The following is a 19507-nucleotide window of genomic DNA, read 5'->3' on the forward strand; positions in this document are numbered from 1 at the left end:
AGGATATCATAGCCCTTGGAGAGATTATCCCAAAATAGTCCCCTTATTTTTCTAGTCTTATCTCCCTCTATACGCAATGTTATTTCGTATATTTTGTGAGGTTTGCTAACTCTGGTGTCTGCAGTTTCCACTTGAAGATATTCATTCGTGTCCACTGTCTCCAGATGATTCATAAGGACTTTGCGAGCTATGCATCTCTTCTGCTGCGCTGTCTAGCATTGTCTGAGCCCATTCTCCGTTTTTCAGTTGTGTCCTCAGTATTCTCGGCATTGTTAACTACCTTGATACTGGCTACCTTCTTTTTTGGAAATTGTAATTTCTTTTTTAGATGAGCAGGTTCCTTGTCTTTGGACTTGGCGTGCTCTTCTCTTTGTTCTGATCGTCCTCTTCTTTCCGATTTCTGCGAGGAAGTCTGAAAAGATTGAGAGGGACGTGTATCAATGTCTTGATATCTATCAGGTTTCTTTATATTATCCCTATTTCTAAGGTTATATCTTTTCCCAGAGGGGTCACTCTGAGGTGACCTATGTCTTTGGTTCGGAGATTTCTCTCTTCGCCTTGGAGACCTTCCTCTGGACTGGAATTTCTTTTCTTTAGGATTGGATTGTTTGTTTCCATCCCAGTTCTTTTTTGGTGATGTTGAATTATTATTAAAAAATATTTTTTCAGGACTTTCAATCAGTTGTGGTTTTACTTGTATTCCACCTAAACTATCTCTACCTAGTTCCTCATAGGATTTTTCTATGATTCTGGCAATTTCAGCTGGTTGGTCTGCTATATCTGTCTCTTTTAACCTCTGGCGGATCGCCACGTTTGCTGCTTCACCTTTTATGTTGGCTAATAATATAGCCGAGACCTGCTTGAAGTCTTTTAGTAATTTCATACCAAGAGTTAAAGCGGGTTCTGGACCGTATTCGTCTTGAATTTGTTTTAGCACATCTGGTATTACCGAAATGGATGGAACACCGTGCGTTTTTGTGTAGATGGAAGCAAAGACTGTACCCCAAGTGTCACAGTCCTCTATGTGTGGTGCGATTCCCATTGGAAGACAGATAGTCAGAATCCTGTGTTTTTCTAGCGGGGTGGTGTCTGGAAACACCGCCTCTATTTGGGTGATTTTCTGTGCCAACCAGAATGGTATTTGTTCCCGTTTAGCCGGTACTTTACCTAGGCAGGACTGGATGTTCTGTGGTGTAATTTTGTTTGTGTTCCCCTGGTGAGGGGTCAGCTGTGGAATTTTAATTGCTGGCTGAATTGTTGAAGTCCGCATCACATACTGGACTAATTGTCTATGTATTTTTATTAATTGTTTTAGCTGTGTTAACAGCTCTGCTGCAGACATCCCGTCGATGTCTGGATGTGGTGTGTATCCAGCTAGGACCGGCCACGTTGCTCCTGGTCTACCTAAAGGACCGAGCCTGGTGATGTGATTATTATGTTTTAGGGCGCCATCAAATAAGAGCAAATGCTCTTGAAATTTGAGTGGTACTTCCACCTCCTCGAAAGGGGTGTACATTTCAGGAGGTTCCTCTATTTTGTAATAGTGGAAGTACTTTGTTACAGGATTTGCTGCTGGAAAATGTATCCATGAATAGTATACCTCTGTCTGCCGATATTCGTGTGCCTCAATTACGAATATGACTGTACCACCTCTAGGTGTCAGTCCATTTTCTATAAGTTTTATGGTTATAGATTTCCTTTTGATGACCGGGATGAGTATTATCTCCGGGTCTGCGTCTTGCATAGTAGCATCAGCTGCTGCGAGTTCAGTTGCTATTCTAACTGTCTCTCTTTCATCTTCACTGTCCATTTTACCGACAGGAAGGTTATTCTGTTTGTTTGCAGATCAGGTTTCTTATGGAAACAAAGATTAGATGCACAATATTTTGGAACAGTGTATCCTTCAACGTTGACTATACCAAGAACCATACATAGGAGTTCCCTCCTGCGAGGTTTTGGAGGATATTACCTTTCACCCACTCCAGACGTCTTTGGAGTATAATGGGAAAAGGGGTCTGAGTGAGAAAGCACGACTGAGTTACTCTAAATGTCTTACGTTAGTTTTATCGCCCTTTCCAAACGCGTTGGGCGCCATGTAGTGTAGTTCCTATCATCCCAATAGGCTCTGCGCATTGGAATAATACCTTCAATAGTAAAGGCCTAGACCAGACGTTAACTAGGTCTACTACTGTCGATATTAGACTTAAAGTTTTGGGTTTGCCAGCTTAGCTCAGAGTTCACTAGAAACTTTCTCGAATGTTCAGGAAGGACTTAACTTCCCTGATTAGACAAGAAGGGATTTAGTTTCTGACAACCATAGAACATGACAACTTAGCTCTCCCCTAATCAAGAGTATATCTCGAGAGTCGTGTGAACAAAAGGCAATTTATTTTACTCAGTCAGTACGTGCATTCTTAGTCTCATCAGATTGTAGAGAAAAGGAAGAGACGGGCGTGTTCAATAAAAAGATGTTATTTATTGATCAGTCTCTTTTCTCATACAAGAGAAATGGATCGATATTATTGCAATACTTATAGTTAAGTAAAGTGCATACATTAAAAGCAATAGTATAAAATAATACTGTAAAAACATTGATATGGTTTCTAAGCCATATGAAGGTTTAAAATGATTAAAATATATTACATACATATATACATTTGACTAAACGTACTCAACTGGTGTTTCTAAATACGCCTACCTGACCTAAGTCTAATGCGTGGGCGGGAATAGAAAGTTACAGTTTAAGTTAAGTTTGTTTTTGCCAAGTGAATAACTAAAGAATTCTCTGTGAGGGGTTATTCAGTTCTGTACCTGGAAGTTAGGATGAATGAGGGATGGTATCTCTCTCTCTGGTCTCGATATTCCAGGTTGCCTGCGAGGGCTACCCGGAAACGCCAGTGCTGGATTTCTCGGCAGGAGAAAGCAGCGCGTCTCTCAGCGCGTCAGGAAGGCGGGGCTGCGCCAGCGGGGTCTGCTCTGCTCTTCGCTTCGGCAAGTATGGCTGCTCCGTCTCGTCACCACCGCGTGTGTTTGCATAGGGCAATATCGGTAATATTTATACCTTTAAGGTGCCAAGATTGACGTAAGGATGGACATAGATACGTCAATAAGGATGTCATACGACTTGCTCGTTAGCACATTCTTTCGCTGAAGTTCTCGGTGAAATCAAAACAATGGCCGCAGGGTTTTGCCCAGGTTGTCATAGGTTTGATTTGTTATGAGAACTCCGTATGCCTTATCAGGGGCTGGAGGAATATCGCTTGATTAATTAGATCGCAAGCGTTATGACCTAATCAGATAACACGTTCCTGTGCCGTAGTGTGACTGCGTCAGATAACGGTATCTGCATCATGGGGGTTTTCTGCTTCATGGGCTGGCTGGTAGTTAACTTGTTAGTTTGTTTAACCAGAATAGGGTCAGGAATAGGGGGATTGATTCAGAACCTATAGGAATACATCAGACAAAGAGAAGGAAAACCCTTAGATAGACAGTCTAAACATATTGTGTGCAGCTCTTTTGGGGCATGACAGAAGAGTACTCTTTAGGATTGTGTTTCTGGGCTATTGTGTTCCCGCCACTTGGAGTAAGGAGTTAAATACAGTGGGCAATTTAAAGTTTACGTGGAAGACAATGACTTCAAGCTCGGAGATTGTGGAGTTGAGGTGGCCTTGTTTATTTTCGGGGGTATGCTGGGAATGTTATGATGCTCAGTAGAGGTGGCAGGTTCTGGGAGATTCTTCCTGAAAGGCAGAGTAGGGGGCAAGGTGATTGGGGGTATTAGATTGTGGGATGGAGGGTACAAAGGTAAATGGTGTTGGTTGGAGATAAGTGTGGGTGATAATGTGGTGTTAATTAAATACTCAGGGATTTCATTGAGGGAAACATACATATTGTGTAGTGGTTGGGACAGGTGGCTGCTGTTGTGGGATAGAGGTATGTTGGGTGGATTGGAGAAATGGGAGTTGTAATGTGAAGATAATCCACTGACACTCTCTTGAAGTTAAAGAGTAGTTTATTGGAGCATCCACCTCCTGAAGAGCAGCAGTGTAACTGAGCTAGAACTGCTCTTCAGAATGTGAACAACAACAAGACATTCAAAAGATACAGACAGGGCATTGTAAATACAGCCATGGTGTTAGGAATGGGATCTCTGGTTGGCTAAGGCTTGCGCCAAAGCCAGGCAGAGACCACCACTCTAGTCAGGGCAAGGGAGTTACACGCCAAGATAACCCCTGCTCACCCCCTTGGTAGCTTGGCATGAGCAGTCAAGCTTATCCCGGAGACAATGGGTAAAGCGTTTGTGCAACACACACACACAGCAGCAACACACTAGGCACACCATAAAAGGAGCTCCACACAAGGTTATATATAGATATAGCCTTTGTATTATAACAAACACTTTAGATCATAATCAAACAATGTACACAGTGCCAACTGGCACTGGGCAATATTGACAGGGGACTATTTACACATGACTGGGACAATGGGCCACTGTCATTACCATCACAAATCACCAATTGTAAATGTAGCACAAATAATAAATGTAGAGCACAACCAGTAACTACTGGTAACGTTAGGAACTTAGCATGAGATTCTGCAATGTAAAGCAGAGGATGCGTAAATCACCTGGCGCATGAATCACCTCAGGCATAAAACTTCATTCGGCCCAAACCTCATTAGCATCACACATTACGCAATAGGCATTACAGTAGGCATCACAAGCATAAACCATGATATGCAAAACAACCTCATAATCATAAAAACACATTTGAGGTATTAAACAGGCTGCATAAAACATACTACATACAATACATTTCCTAGCACCACGTAATCACCTTAGGGCCTGACGCCCTACAATCCTAACAGTCCCCCTTTCCATCAAAAAAGGGTCTCTCTATGCATCTGTGAGGATAGGTAACTTGATTTCCCGTCACAAACCCCAGTGTGAAAGTTCACTTATTGATAGTTCTTCTATTTCTCTCATAATGCCTCTACTTTGCTATTACTATTTGTCCTGAGCAGCAAGATCTAAGCATACTCTCTGGCTCTCCAAAAATAAAGTTGATTATTAGGTAATTTCCTCAATGGCCTTCATTGCATGCCCAAACACTTCTTTGTAGTCCAAAATCTAGGCATATTAGATAGTTTTTGCACCAGGTCAGTGTACTTTTTGGGGTGCTTTTCTCCAATTAAATCTGTTAATCAGTTTGATATGCTTTGTATTTTACCTCTGAAACTTAAACCACACACAAACTAATTCCTGATTTTTATATCTAGCAGGACATAATCATGGTTTCATTCAACGTCCTGTTTTTCACTTGCGATCATTCTGTGTGTGTTCGAAAAGATGGTGACTTCCTGCTTTTGGACAATCCCGGGGAAGTTCTTTGTAAATGGCTGGTCGAAAATCTAGATGAAGCTGGTCGGCCAATCACCGAAGAGAGAGATTTTAAAGCTATGATTCTGTTCCAATCATCTGGTAAGCACAATAAGTAAACCTTTATAAGTTTGCAACTGCAGGGTAACGGTACAAATTACCAACCCGTTTCAGTAAAAACCTACATTTGTGATTAATTAATCCAATAATGGACAGTAAAAATGAACATGCATGTCCCCACATATGCCTTGGATTGCTCTCCAGAGACAAATGTAACACTTATGAAAAGGACTGAAACGTTTAGCTTGCGGCACTACTATAAGGCAGCCATTTTTGGATAAACTATTTTATTTAGGCAACTTTTTTCAGGAGGTTCAAGTTCAGGCTTACAATGTGTACTGTCTATTAAGGAAAACTTACTTACTTGGTTATGGATAGATTGCACATTTGTCCTTTATTATCAATACCTCTTTATTTATATATTATGGCTAGAGCGTGAAGATATATTGCAAGTGGTCAATGTGTTCTTATCTGTTTTGAAGTTTATATGTAAATATATTTTTTTCCTCTTGCTTTTTTTGTAGTGAAGAAACAGTGGCTAATGATTCAGGATATTTTTCAAGAGATAATTGCAAGCTATTCTGGCACAACAGAGGGTCTAAAACAGGTGTTACTTCAAAGGGCACTGGAGGAAAAGCAGATGTTAATGGACTGTGGCAATCGGGGAAGCGCTGGTAGACTTAAGAGGGGGGTTACGCGAACTACAAGAGGAAGAAATTGCAGAGAAAAGATGCAAGGACAAAAAAGCCAAGCAGAGTGGACTGGATTAAGCATGGGCGGATTTTGCGGATCCACGATTCACGGATTTGCGTATTCACGGATCGTGGATCCGCAAAATCCACGTATTTGCGGATTAGCGGATTTGCGGATTTGGGGCGGGGCTTCCATGCGAGTGCACATGCCTCTTGTGTGTATAAAAGGTCAGAGACCGATCAGAGCAGCGGATGAAGAAGATACAGAAGCTCCTGGCCACAGGAACAGCACGAGGATTGCGCTCGTGAAAGTCAAGGATGCAAAGGCCTCTGTCCAGCATCACAGCTGATTAGCGATGGTACATTTGGGAAGAGGGCACAGCTGCCCAGCCTTGACAACGCTCACGATTGTTTTTTGGGCCGATGAATGAGTCACTGAATTTAAGCTTCAACTAGGGCACATGCTTAAATGATATCTGTAAGTGCTGCCGGTTGAGGTTTAATTTTTGTGCCAGGACCATCGTGCCAGAATGAACCCTGCCCTTCATATTTATTCAAGAAGACGCCACCGTTTTGTGCCATACCTCGCTGGCTAAATTTGTAGTGCTTTCACTACACTACACTACAGCTGCCTAAAGTGCCAGAGAGTTGTCTACAGCGACCAGGTGTGTGTTACTATGCAATAGCGCCGAAGGGCGCAGGGGTCCCTTGAATGAGCTATAAAAGCTCCTGGCCACAGGAACAGCACGAGGATTGCACTCGTGAAAGTCAAGGATGCAAAGGCCTCTGTCCAGCATCACAGCCGATTTTCGATGGTATATTTGGGAAGAGGGCACAGCTGCCTGGCCTGTTAACTATTTTAGGATGGCGCCGGCAAGCTGCCAGCGCCATCCTAAAATAGTTACTAAATTAGCTTCAACAGGAAGCTCGAATAGATAAAATAAAGCAGATGCACGAGCGCCTGCTTGATTTTATCTATTAGTGCTTCCTGTTGAAGCTAATTTAGTAACTATTTTACGATGGCGCTGGCAGCTTGCCGGCGCCATCGTAAAATAGTTACAACAACAGGCCAGCAAGGCTTGAACTTTTGGCCTCGGAATCCGCCGCTCGCGGATTGCGAATTTTCGGTAAATTCGCGAGAGTTCGCGGATCGCGGATTTACCGAAAATTCACAAAATCCGCGAGCGTAGCGGATTTTGCGCTCATGCTTAGACTGGATTATATAAGAGTTGGTAACAAAGCTCATGCTGAAAGCACAACTTCTCAGCCTGGTGATGCAATTTCGCGGATGAGTTTGCAGAAACTTGAAAACCTGGCCCTTTTAGCAGGGATGGCTAGTGTCCTTCATCAAAAATCCACAACTAAAAATGACGCATCAGACCGTGAAAATGAACTTGTCTTGGGGTCCCCACTTAAATCCAAATATCAAGGACAAAAACATGCCTCCCTTTCACCACGTCATCCTAGAGTAAGCAACACTCATTCTGAAAATATAATGGGGCCATTCTGATGTAATCAATAGCCATCCTGAAGCTGTCATAGGATCATCCAGGAATAATCCATACTCATCCAGAAATTGTCATGGGATCATTCCAGAGTAATTCACTTCCATCCTGGAGCGGTTATAGGATCATCCTGGAATAATTGACAGTTATCCCTAAATTAGCTAGAACCCATGCTGGAGTAATTCTCACTCATCCTGAAGTTGTCAAGTAGTATTCGTGGAGTTGTAAAAGGTAATCACTCCCTGCCAGTAGAAGTCATCAGAACACCATCCTACTGTAGTTTTTGTGATGAGTCTAGGTTCGTCCTCACATTTACATTTTTCGTCCTACAGGCATACTTCAGGATGGCTTGGGATGACTGCCCCAGATAATTGCAGGAATAGCCTGACTGTAATCATCAGATGAGTCCAGAATGACTCCAGGATGATCTTCCTTTTTGACATGGGATAACATGTACAACGAGAATTCCAAATAGGAGACAACTGGAACCCGTCATTTGTTGTTGTTTTAAGAGTCTGCAAAGGCCTGGCAAAAAGAACTTTAAACAAAATCGACTGTATTCATTTGCAACATGACTTTTTTGCCTGTGTTTACTTCAATTATTAGTCGTGGATAGTTAAAGCAGCTCTAGAACCTGCTATTTGAAGTGTATGGAGATTATCAGCTAAGGGATAACAATACTGGCTTGGAGATTTTGCGTTATTTGAACCTGCTGAGAAAATATTGGTTTAGCAAGTACAAAACCGGCAAGGTGGCAGCACCACCATCCGCTAACCGGATGGGGTTCCGGGGAACAGAACGGGGGTCGGTGATCCTTCAATAGCCGCAGACCTATAGCAGAATCATGCAGCTAAACAAAGCAGAATCAACGATGGCAGCACTTGGCAGTGTGTCCCGGTCTCAACACCTAGACGACTCACGATAATTTACAGGTCCTCCCCCAAGACACTCGGGCTATGCAAACAACGTTTGAAAAACACAGATACATTCAGAAGTTAAAGATTTCGCTCACTTATCCAGCTTCCGCATTCCTTTTCGACATTTCGTCACGCCTGCGCGGCAAAGATCGTTGACTCTACAGCCACTGAAACAGAAGACAGACTGAAGCTGGTACTGTTCTAGTCACACCTTTTGTTCTCTGAACCTATCCTCACCTCGGATTGTTATCTCAGTAACGGAGTTTTCACTTTACTGACAGGTGTTGTCTACTGTAGCTAGCGGTTTTCGCCTCTGGAAATTTCTTCGGACCTGGGCACAGTGCGGCGCTGCCCCGCAGTTACAACATAACAGTTATGTGTGATGATTTCAGCCAGTGCTGTTTATTTAAGGCAATGGAATGTTGCATTCCCCCTTACTGTTGTCCTTCTATACCGTCCCTCCCAGACTATGCCCAACTTTGTGCCTGCACTACAAGAGCTGCTGGCCACTCTTGTGGTCAACAACTCTTCAGTTCTTTTACTAGGCGATTTCAACTACTGGCCTTGAGACCCCATGGAAAATCAAGATCTTTCTGACACTCTGTGCGGCCTCAACTTTATATCCCACATTCACTCCCCCACTCACGTACACGGCCATATTCTCGACCAGTTATGGTCGGCTGGCCGGACCATATCGTCCACCACCATCCTTCCCTGCATTTGGTCGGACCACTCGCTCATTTCCTTTTCCGTCAACCTTGGAGTAGTTGATAAGCCCCCTCTGCCTAAAAACATCTTGGCACGGAACTGGAACCGGGTGGACTTCAATACTCTCTGCTCTTCCCTGGCGACTTCTCTCCCCAACCTATCTCATCTTTCCCTTGATCATCAAGTCGATGCTGTCATTACCTGGCTGTCCGCACCTTGCGACTTGGTTGCCCCCCTCAGGAGGGTCTAGGCGTGTCGCCTCCATGAGTTCAATAAGTGGTTTTCTGATGATCTTAAAACCCTCAAATTGGCCCTGAGACAGTCAGAACATCAGTGGATGCGCCACTACTGCCCCTCTCTGAGAGCTCGATATAGGTCTCTCCTTAACAACTACAAGAGAAGCCATTCTTTCGGCCAAACTAGAATACTTCTCTGGTAAAATACTGTTAGCAGCCAATAAACCCAAGGAGATTTTCTCTATTGTCCACAATTTGGCAGCATCCGATAAAGTCAACTCCCATCCTGTCCCATCCCAACCCCTTTGCCTCTCCTTGAATGATTTCTTCTTTGAGAAGATCGCCAACATTAAACGGAACATCCACCGACCTTCTTTGTCCCTTCCCCCTCCTTCCCTCCCTCCCTTGTCCTCTTCTCTCCACCATTTCCGACCCATTTTGAAGGAATCCTTCCTTGTTTTGCTTAAAAAAGTCAAGTCAGGCTCTCTTGCCGACTATGGACCGGCCCGTATTTTAAGGGCACTGTTCTCTGGCTGCCCTGATCCCCCCCATTTCCCTTCTCAATGCCTCCATCTCTCAGGGCACATTTCCGGTCTCTTTTAAATCGGCTACAGTTATCCCCGTTTAAAAAAAGCCCGGCTCCGACCCCACTATTCCTGCCAACTTCAGGCCCATTTCCCTGCTCCGCTACTTAGGCAAGATCCTGGAGAGCCACATTACTTCCTGACTTTCGGCCTACATCGAGGACAACCACCTTCTGGCCTCCCGTCAAGCTGGCTTTCGTCCGGCCCATTCGACCGAATCTGTGGTCCTTTCGGTCCTGGACGAATTGAAGAGTAAGGCTGATTTCAACTCCCCCCAAGCCTTGGTGCTTTTTGATTTGTCAGCTGCCTTTGACACGATCGACCATTCCATCCTTCTCGACCGTGTCAGGGCAGCTGGCATTCATGGCACCACTTTATCCTGGCTCGCCACATTTCTCGAAGGCCGGACGCAGGCTGTCTGTCTCTCTGGTTTCTCTGCCCCCTCCCGCTTGGTGTCCTGTGGGGTCCCCCAGGGTTCCTCTCTTTCTCCCCTCCTCTTTAACCTTTATATCTACCCCCTTATTGTTTCTCTGTCAAACATGGAGGTCTCCGTATACAACTACGCTGATGACCTTCAGCTTGTCTTTGATCTTTCTCCGATTCGGACTCCCTTCTCAAATTTCAAACAACACATCTTTATTTCTGATTGGATGAACCAAAACCACCTAAAATTGAATCCGGATAAGACGGAGCTGATCCTGACTGGGGGTTCTACCAGTCCATGGACCCCTGCCTTCTGGCCTTCCATTCTTGGTCCCCCCCCAGTACCCTCTGTCTCATTTAGAACCCAGGGAATTAAAATCAGTCAGGACCACTCCATGCGCCCCCAGGTCAGCTCTGTGGTTTCATCCTGTTTCTTGTCCCTAAGGACTATCCGTAAGATCTCCCGTTTTTTTTCTTTTGATGCCCTCAAGATTATTGTTTTGGCCATGGTTCTCTCATGGGTGGACTACGGGAACTGCTTGTACGCGGGTATTCCCTCCTATGAGCTGCGACGTCTCCAGTCCATCCAGAACCAGGCCGCTCGCCTTATCTATCGGCTTCCCAAATTTCATCACACTACTCCTCTTCTTAGATCCCTTCATTGGCTCCCTATCCTGCAGAGAACCCTCTTCAAGATGGGCTGCTGGGTCTTTAGGCCCGGGCTCGTACGGCCCCTGTTTTTATTAACAACATGATCACCCACTACCTACCCTCCCGTAACCTCCGCTCTTCTAGCCAGGCACTCCTCTGTGTTCCTCGTTTCCGCAAGTCTAGAGTAGGTGGCTCTAGATTCTCCATCCTGGCTCCCCGCTTTTGGAACAGCCTCCCACTGACCATTAGATCTATTACCGTCTATCAGCACTTCCGCAAAGCCCTCAAAACTCACTTATTCTCCCAAGCATTCTCTGATTAAACTCTCTTCCTGGCGCTATGCTCACCTGCTTAAGACTGTCCTACAGCGCCAGGAAACCGCTTGGCCACAGAGCGCTTTATGAATACTTTCAAATTCAATTCATGCATTATGGGACTTGTAGTTTTCCATTATATATGAATTTTGGCTACAAAGTCGCTACTCACTGAGAGTATGTTATGTTACAGGCACCGAAGGTTTATTGAGGGTGAGCTCCAGGAAGTAATATTTATACTTACCTCTCTAATAAGTTGCACGTCTTATTTTAAAACGATATTAGTTCCAATAATGCCAACAAAAAGTGAGCAGATTTAAAGCCAGAGCAGAACTATGCATACATACATTGATTTACTGGAGCATTGCTAAGAAACGTTGCAGCACTGCAGAAATCTGCAGGCCTCTGAAGCAGGACACTTGGTCATCATACAGCAATAGGTCGGGTGTAGGAAATCTGCCTTTTCTGCGTTGTCACCCTGTATTTTGTACCTTTTGCTAGACCTTATATTACTGAATTAGAACTCTGTGCACCTTACCCCTGATAACCAGTAGTAAAGTGCCTGTGCTTCCACCTTTTTTTTATGAAGGAAGGAGAAGAAGAAAGGAGTCATGGCACAACGCCATCAATAACAACAACATCCAGAAAGGTGAGGAGAGGTGTGACAAGTCTACACACCCACCAGAAGAAGAGGTGACACGTACCACAACACCACGTACAGTGACCCACATGTCCAGGAGAACATTGATGGCACTAGGAACAGAACAGGCATCTATTTTCTATTTACAAGTCCCCCGACGACTGGTCGACTACAGGAGAGTACAGGCTGGACCATTGGTGACACCTACCTTTGGGATTGAGGGGAAGATTGGATGCGGAGAGCGCTCAGACGTCCGGCAGAAGGAGAACTGACCACTCCACACCAGCCCGTGGATATCCAAGGGGCAAAGGCCTCAGAGACACTGGTGGCAGAGGGTCCCGACAAGAGAGATGGATCCACCGCCGTCTATCCTGCACGTCCTGGGAAGAAGAGGAACTTGTGCGCAAAGGCAAGAGTCAACAGCCACCCTCCAGGTGGAGCTACGGACTGCGAGGTAGTAATCTCATCGCCTCCTCCATTCACACCCAGACTGTGGAAGTTGGAGCAACGCTGCAGAGAACACCCAGCCCAGCGGAAACGTGAAGAAGAGGGCCTCCGGTGCATCTCGTTGCAGGAGAACACCCGCGAGAGGGGCGTCTCAGTGAGAGGGATGTCCTTCGACTACTCCCTCCTTTGCAATGTGAAGCCATGCTGCCTACAGTGAAGAAACCAGACGGACTAGTAGAAGATAACATCATCAAGGCTAGCATCTGGTCATCCTGTTCAGCGTCACCCCAAAAGCAAGATCTCCATGGACTGAAAAACATACTGCCATGGCGCAAGTCCAGAAGAGCACGCCCACCGAGAACCAGGATGACAAGCCCAAGAGAACGAACGTTACAGCTGCAAGTTTCCACCGTCGTCATCTGGCAAGCAGCTGAAGAGCCTCCTTCTAAATTTACGATATTGCATATTTATGTTTTTCCTCCCACAGGTTCGGACTTTGCCTTTCCTCAATTTTATTAAAGTTTGGGAGGAATGTAGTGTCCTGCTGGACACGTTCTAGTTGTTTTACTCTGTAACCCTACACTGTACACCCACCCACCACTGGTGTCACGAGTTAGGTGACCCAGTCAATAAAGGTGGCGGAGCGCACGTGCTCTTGGCCCATTTCCCAGCCCACTATCCTGGTGTCTGTGTGTCTCTCATTACCCTAATGCGGGCCTAGGGCCCAACATTACAATGAAGTAGCAAACGATACGTTACAAGAGGAAAAAAGTGACGTGTGTATGTTACAAACTCGTACAAATAGAGGTATAATACTGCACTAAATGTTAGATACTCAAAACACAAGAACAAACGTAACGTTAGATGAGGCAATGGTGGCAATTGTGCATGTATCTAAAGCAAACAAAGTACAAGAGGTAGCAAACGATACATTACAAGAGGGAAAGTGACGTGTGCATGTTACAAAGGAGTACACAATACAAGTAGAAGTATAATACTGCATTAAATGGCAGACTCTCAAACCACATGAACACACTGAAAAGGCACTTCTATAGTCATGTAGAATAGAGTTTCCTATAATGGAAGGACTTCCTTCAGATAATAGAGAGGGTGTGAATTAAGTTTGGAAGTGTCTTTGAAGGAGGAGAGCTTTGAGGTCAGTTTTGAAGGCCTGGGAAGAGGTGGTGGTCCGGAGCTGAGGCGGAAGTGAGTTCCAGATTCTCACTGTGTTGCCAGAAAAGGATTGGGCCATCTACCTTTCCTTCTTAAAAGTGGCAGGTTCAAGCAATAGATTTTCCGCATTACGTGATGGTCTAGAGCTTCCAGAGAGTTTCAGTTTATTTGCCAGGTAGCGAGGAGGAGTGCATGGCTTTGTGGGTGATACAGGCAGTCTTGTAGATAGATCTTGCCTCGATGGGAAGCCAACGGAGGGTGGATAAAATGGGTGTGATGTGGTCGCTTCTTTTGGCCCCATATATGAAACGATCTGCTGAATGGAGAACAGATTTAAGGGGGGGACAGGTGGGATTTGGGGAGGCCAGTAAGAAGAGAGTTGCAGTAGTCCAGTCTTGAGAGAACCAGCAATTGGATCAGGGTTTTAAGGTCATGCTCCGGGAAGAAGCGACGAATCCCCCAAAGAAGGCGCAGTTGGTATCGAGCAGACTTTGCAATGGAATTTATGTGGGAGGATAGATTGACTTTTGTGTCAAGTATGACACCAAGGGATTTTGCGCTGTCGACAATGATGGGTTTATTGTTAAGTAGATTCATCTGATCCATAAATGATTGAACCGGGGAGGAGAAAGTGAGGAGGAGGAATTCAGTTTTAGATGGATTCAGAATCAGTTGATGAGTAAACATCCAGTCTTCAATGGAGTCGAGAGTAGAGCTTAGGATGGAGAGATCATGAGTAGAGGCAACCTTGAGGTAGATTTGAGTGTCGTCCACATAGGGATGGTAGTGGATCCTGGATTTACTTAGGAGATTTCCCAGTGATTCTGAATAGAGATTGAACAATGTGGGTGCAAGAAAAGAGCCTTGGGGAACACCTTGACCTACCACCAAAGGAGATGAAAGACTATTCGCTATTATGATCATTTGGGATCTATCAGAGAGGAAGGAAGCAAACCATTTAAGCACAGTGCCCTCCATGCCCATTCTCTGTTGAAGAGTGTTAAGGAGAGTGTTGTGATTGACAGTGTCAAAGGCTGCAAAAAGGTCAAAGAGAATAAGAAGACAAGACTCCCCAGAATCGAGTATCCGCAGCGCGTCATCAATCACTTGCAGCAATGCTGTTTCAGTGCTGCAGTTTTGAATGAAGCCGGACTGGAAATTGTCAAGAAGATCATTGTCCTTGATATGACGAGAGAGTTGTTTCGCTACACATCTTTCTGTGATTTTCACAAGAAAAGGTAGGTTAGTGATGGGGCGGAAGTTGTTGAGGTCGTTCGCATCAGCAGTGGGTTTTTTAAGCAGTGGGGTGACCTGCACAGTTTTGAAGGAAGCAGAAAGGGAGCCTTGACAGAGGGAGAGGTTAACCAAAGTGGTCCAATAGGGCAGAGAATGAGTATAGAAGTCTATGGCAATGGCACTAGGGATGGGGTCAAGAGAATGGTTGGAGGGCTTTGTTTCGAAGATGCATTTGAGGAGGGCATCTTCGGAGATGGTGTCAAAGTTCTGCCAAATGGTTAAGGATTTGCGCTCCTCTGGAGGGGTAGGATGACTGACCTGATCCACAAGTGATTTAACTTTTTCGTCAAAGTATATAGCGAATTCTGCTTCTTTCTTTGTAGAATCCTCCAACTTGGAGGTTGGGAGAGAGCAGGTTGTATTCTTGATGAGATCAAATAGTTTTTTGGGTCTATTTTTGGCTGAGTCGAGGAGGGTTTTGAAGTGCGTCATTTTTTCAAGGAAGATGTGCTTGTGGTACTTGGATCTTGCTGAACGAAGCATGGCTTCAATAGAAGTCAATGGAAGAAAAGCAATCTCCTGATAATTTTTCTAAAATCTGCCACTTTCCTCCTCTTAAATGTTGGCATGTATGACACACACAGTAACCCAGTGAAAATACCACAAAAGTACTCCACACCAGTTTAGAACAATCATTGGCGTAGCCAAAAGGTTTCACCTTTGGGACCATTTGTGTTTAGCCAGAGCAATTGGCTTTGGCAATGTTTTGAAGCTATATCATCCAAGCGGACATATAGCCCTAAGTAGAAAAGAGATTGTTTAATATACCCAACGTGGATTAAAACAATACAGAGGCCCTAATGTTTTAATACAATGTGTGGTGTTTTCAATATATCAACTTTAGAAGGCTGAGGGACAAAGATCTAAGAACAATGTACCCAAAGTGTGGCTGTAGCAAAGTACTGTGTTTTCCTTGTGTCGTTTTTAATATTTTTAATAACCGCTCTTTCACATTACCAGCACCTGTGTGCATTGTATCTGTTTTAACATATTGTGTTAGCATAAACTTGTGTTTGGTCAGGTCCTCCAATGAGCACTAGTGGGCATTTTGTAAAAGCATTTTGTTGAAAACGTGAAGTTTAAAACGTATTACTGCTGGCAGGCAGGCAGGGGAGGGAGGGACAGACGGGACAGAGAGAAGTGCGCACAGAGAGTGAGAGGGAGCGAGAGAGAAAGGGAGGGAGGGTTTGGGAGAGTCTTGTAGTTATACACAAGCAAAGAGAGGTATTACTTTCTGTCTGAGGATGCAAAAGTCACAGCTGTGAGCCCAGGGTAACAGAGTTAATAGCAGGAAGAGCACTGTGACCCCACCCTTCTAGAAAGGCTGTACTGCAGTGACCAGACTGGGGTTAAATGAAAAAGGAAGGACACTGTTTATACTTTTATCCCGTGAACGTACAAAGAGAAGGAAAACCCTTAGATAGACAGTCTAAACATATTGTGTGCAGCTCTCTTGGGGCATGAGAGAAGAGTACTCTTTAGGATTGTGTTTCTGGGCTATTGTGTTCCCGCCACTTGGAGTAAGGAGTTAAATACAGTGGACAATTTAAAGTTTACGTGGAAGACAATGACTTCAAGCTGGGAGATTGTGGAGTTGAGGTGGCCTTGTTTATTTTCGGGGGTGTGCAGGGGTATGCTGGGAATGTTATGATGCTCAGTAGAGGTGGCAAGTTCTGGGAGATTCTTCCTGAAAGGCAGAGTAGGGGGCAAGGTGATTGGGGCTATTAGATTGTGGGATGGAGGGTGCAAAGGTAAATGGTGTTGGTTGGAGATAAGTGTGGGTGATAATGTGGTGTTAATTAAATACTCAGGGCATTCATTGAGGGAAACATACATATTGTGTAGTGGTTGGGACAGGTGGCTGCTGTTGTGGGATGGAGGTATGTTGGGTGGATTGGAGAAATGGGAGTTGTAATGTGAAGATAATCCACTGACACTCTCTTGAAGTTAAAGAGTAGTTTATTGGAGCATCCACCTCCTGAAGAGCAGCAGTGTAACTGAGCTAGAACTGCTCTTCAGAATGTGAACAACAACAAGACATTCAAAAGATACAGACAGGGCATTGTAAATATAGCCATGGTGTTAGGAATGGGATCTCTGGTTGGCTAAGGCTTGCGCCAAAGCCAGGCAGAGACCACCACTCTAGTCAGGGCAAGGGAGTTACACGCCAAGATAACCCCTGCTCACCCCCTTGGTAGCTTGGCATGAGCAGTCAAGCTTATCCCGGAGACAATGGGTAAAGCGTTTGTGCCACACACACACACACACAGCAGCAACACACTAGGCACACCATAAAAAGAGGCCCCACACAAGGTTATATATAAAAATAGCCTTTGTATTATAACAAACACTTTAGATCATAATCAAACAATGTACACAGTGCCAACTGGCACTGGGCAATATTGACAGGGGACTATTTACACATGACAGGGACAATGGGGCCACTGTCATTACCATCACAAATCACCAATTGTAAATGTAGCACAAGTAATAAATGTAGAGCACAACCAGTAACTACTGGTAACGTTAGGAACTTAGCAAGAGATTCTGCAATGTAAAGCAGAGGATGCGTAAATCACCTTGTGCATGAATCACCTCAGGCATAAAACTTCATTCGGCCCAAACATCATTAGCATCACACATTACGCAATAGGCATTACAGTAGGCATTACAAGCATAAACCATGATATGCAAAACAACTTGATAATCATAAAAACACATTTGAGGTATTAAACAGGGTGCATAAAATATACTACATACAATACATTTCCTAGCACCACGTAATCACCTTAGGTCCTGACGCCCTACAATCCTAACAGTCCCCCATGTCATCAAAAAAGGGTCTCTCTATGCATCTGTGAGGATAGGTAACTTGATTTCCCGTCACAAACCCCAGTGTGAAAGTTCACTTATTGATAGTTCTTCTATTTCTCTCATAATGCCTCTACTTTGCTATTACTATTTGTCCTGAGCAGCAAGACCTAAGCATACACTCTGGCTCTCCAAAAATAAAGTTGATTATTAGGTAATTTCCTTAATGGCCTTCAGTGCATGCCCAAACACTTCTTTGCAGTCCAAAATCTAGGCATATTAGATAGAAATTGCACCAGGTCAGTGTACTTTTTGGGGTGCTTTTCTCCAATTAAATCTGTTAATCAGTTTGATATGCTTTGTATTTTACCTCTGAAACTTAAATCACACACAAACTAATTCCTAATTTTTATATCTAGCAGGACATAATCATGGTTTCATTCAACGTCCTGTTTTTCACTTGCGATCATTCTGTGTGTGTTCGAAAAGATGGTGACTTCCTGCTTTTGGACAATCCCGGGGAAGTTCTTTGTAAATGGCTGGTCGAAAATCTAGATGAAGCTGGTCGGCCAATCACCGAAGAGAGAGATTTTAAAGCTATGATTCTGTTCCAATCATCTGGTAAGCACAATAATTAAACCTTTATAATAAGTTTGCAACTGCAGGATAACGGTACAAATTACCAACCTGTTTCAGTAAAAACCTACATTTGTGATTAATTAATCCAATAATGGACAGTAAAAATGAACATGCATGTCCCCACATATGCCTTGGATTGCTCTCCAGAGACAAATGTAACACTTATGAAAAGGACTGAAACGTTTAGCTTGTGGCACTACTATAAGGCAGCCATTTTTGGATAAACTATTTTATTTAGGCAACTTTTTTCAGGAGGTTCAAGTTCAGGCTTACAATGTGTACTGTCTATTAAGGAAAACGTACTTACTTGGTTATGGAAAGATTGTACATTTGTCCTTTATTATCAATACCTCTTTATTTATATATTATGGCTAGAGCGTGAAGATATATTGCAAGTGGTCAATGTGTTCTTATCTGTTTTGAAGTTTATATGTAAATATATATTTTTTTTCTCTTGCTTTTTTTTAGTGAAGAAACAGTGTCTACTGATTCAGGATATTTTTCAAGAGATAATTGCAAGCTATTCTGGCACAACGGAGGGTCTAAAACAGGTGTTACTTCAAAGGGCACTGGAGACAAAGCAGATGTTAATGGACTGTGGCAATCGGGGAAGCGCTGGTAGACTTAAGAGGGGGGTTACGCGAACTACAAGAGGAAGAAATTTCAGAGAAAAGATGCAAGGACAAAAAAGCCAAGCAGAGTGGACTGGATTATATAAGAGTTGGTAACAAAGCTCATGCTGAAAGCAAAACTTCTCAGCCTGGTGATGCAAGTTCGCGGATGAGTTTGCAGAAACTTTTTTTTTTTTTTTTTTTTTTTTTTTTGAGTTCAACCTGCTTTATTGGAGTATACAGAATATGATACACAGCTTGGTTCGCCTACAACCCGGAGGCCGGCAGCAAAATTTACGAACAGTACACAGCCCAGTAGCCGGCATCCCGGGGGCCCGGCGGCGTATAAAAAAGACTTACATGATACTGGTTCAGCAGTCCGGGGAGTAGGACAAGCAAAGGATAAGCAGCAGTTGAACAGGG

General features: G+C 44.1%; 1 protein-coding gene and 1 long non-coding RNA gene across 2 annotated transcripts in view; one reads left to right on the forward strand and one right to left on the reverse strand.

Moving 5' to 3' along the window:
• The window catches only part of CPLANE2 (ciliogenesis and planar polarity effector complex subunit 2), a 137629-nt gene that overhangs the window by 81102 nt on the left and 37020 nt on the right, over nt 1–19507 (reverse strand). The window lies entirely within an intron of this gene.
• LOC144753247 (uncharacterized) lies at nt 5210–19151 on the forward strand. Its single transcript, XR_013594261.1, has 3 exons — nt 5210–5479; nt 18254–18455; nt 18942–19151. It is a non-coding gene; the product is annotated as an uncharacterized LOC144753247 (long non-coding RNA).

Source organism: Lissotriton helveticus, chromosome 5_1 (genome assembly GCF_964261635.1).
Source record: "Lissotriton helveticus chromosome 5_1, aLisHel1.1, whole genome shotgun sequence".
NCBI lineage: Eukaryota > Metazoa > Chordata > Amphibia > Caudata > Salamandridae > Lissotriton > Lissotriton helveticus.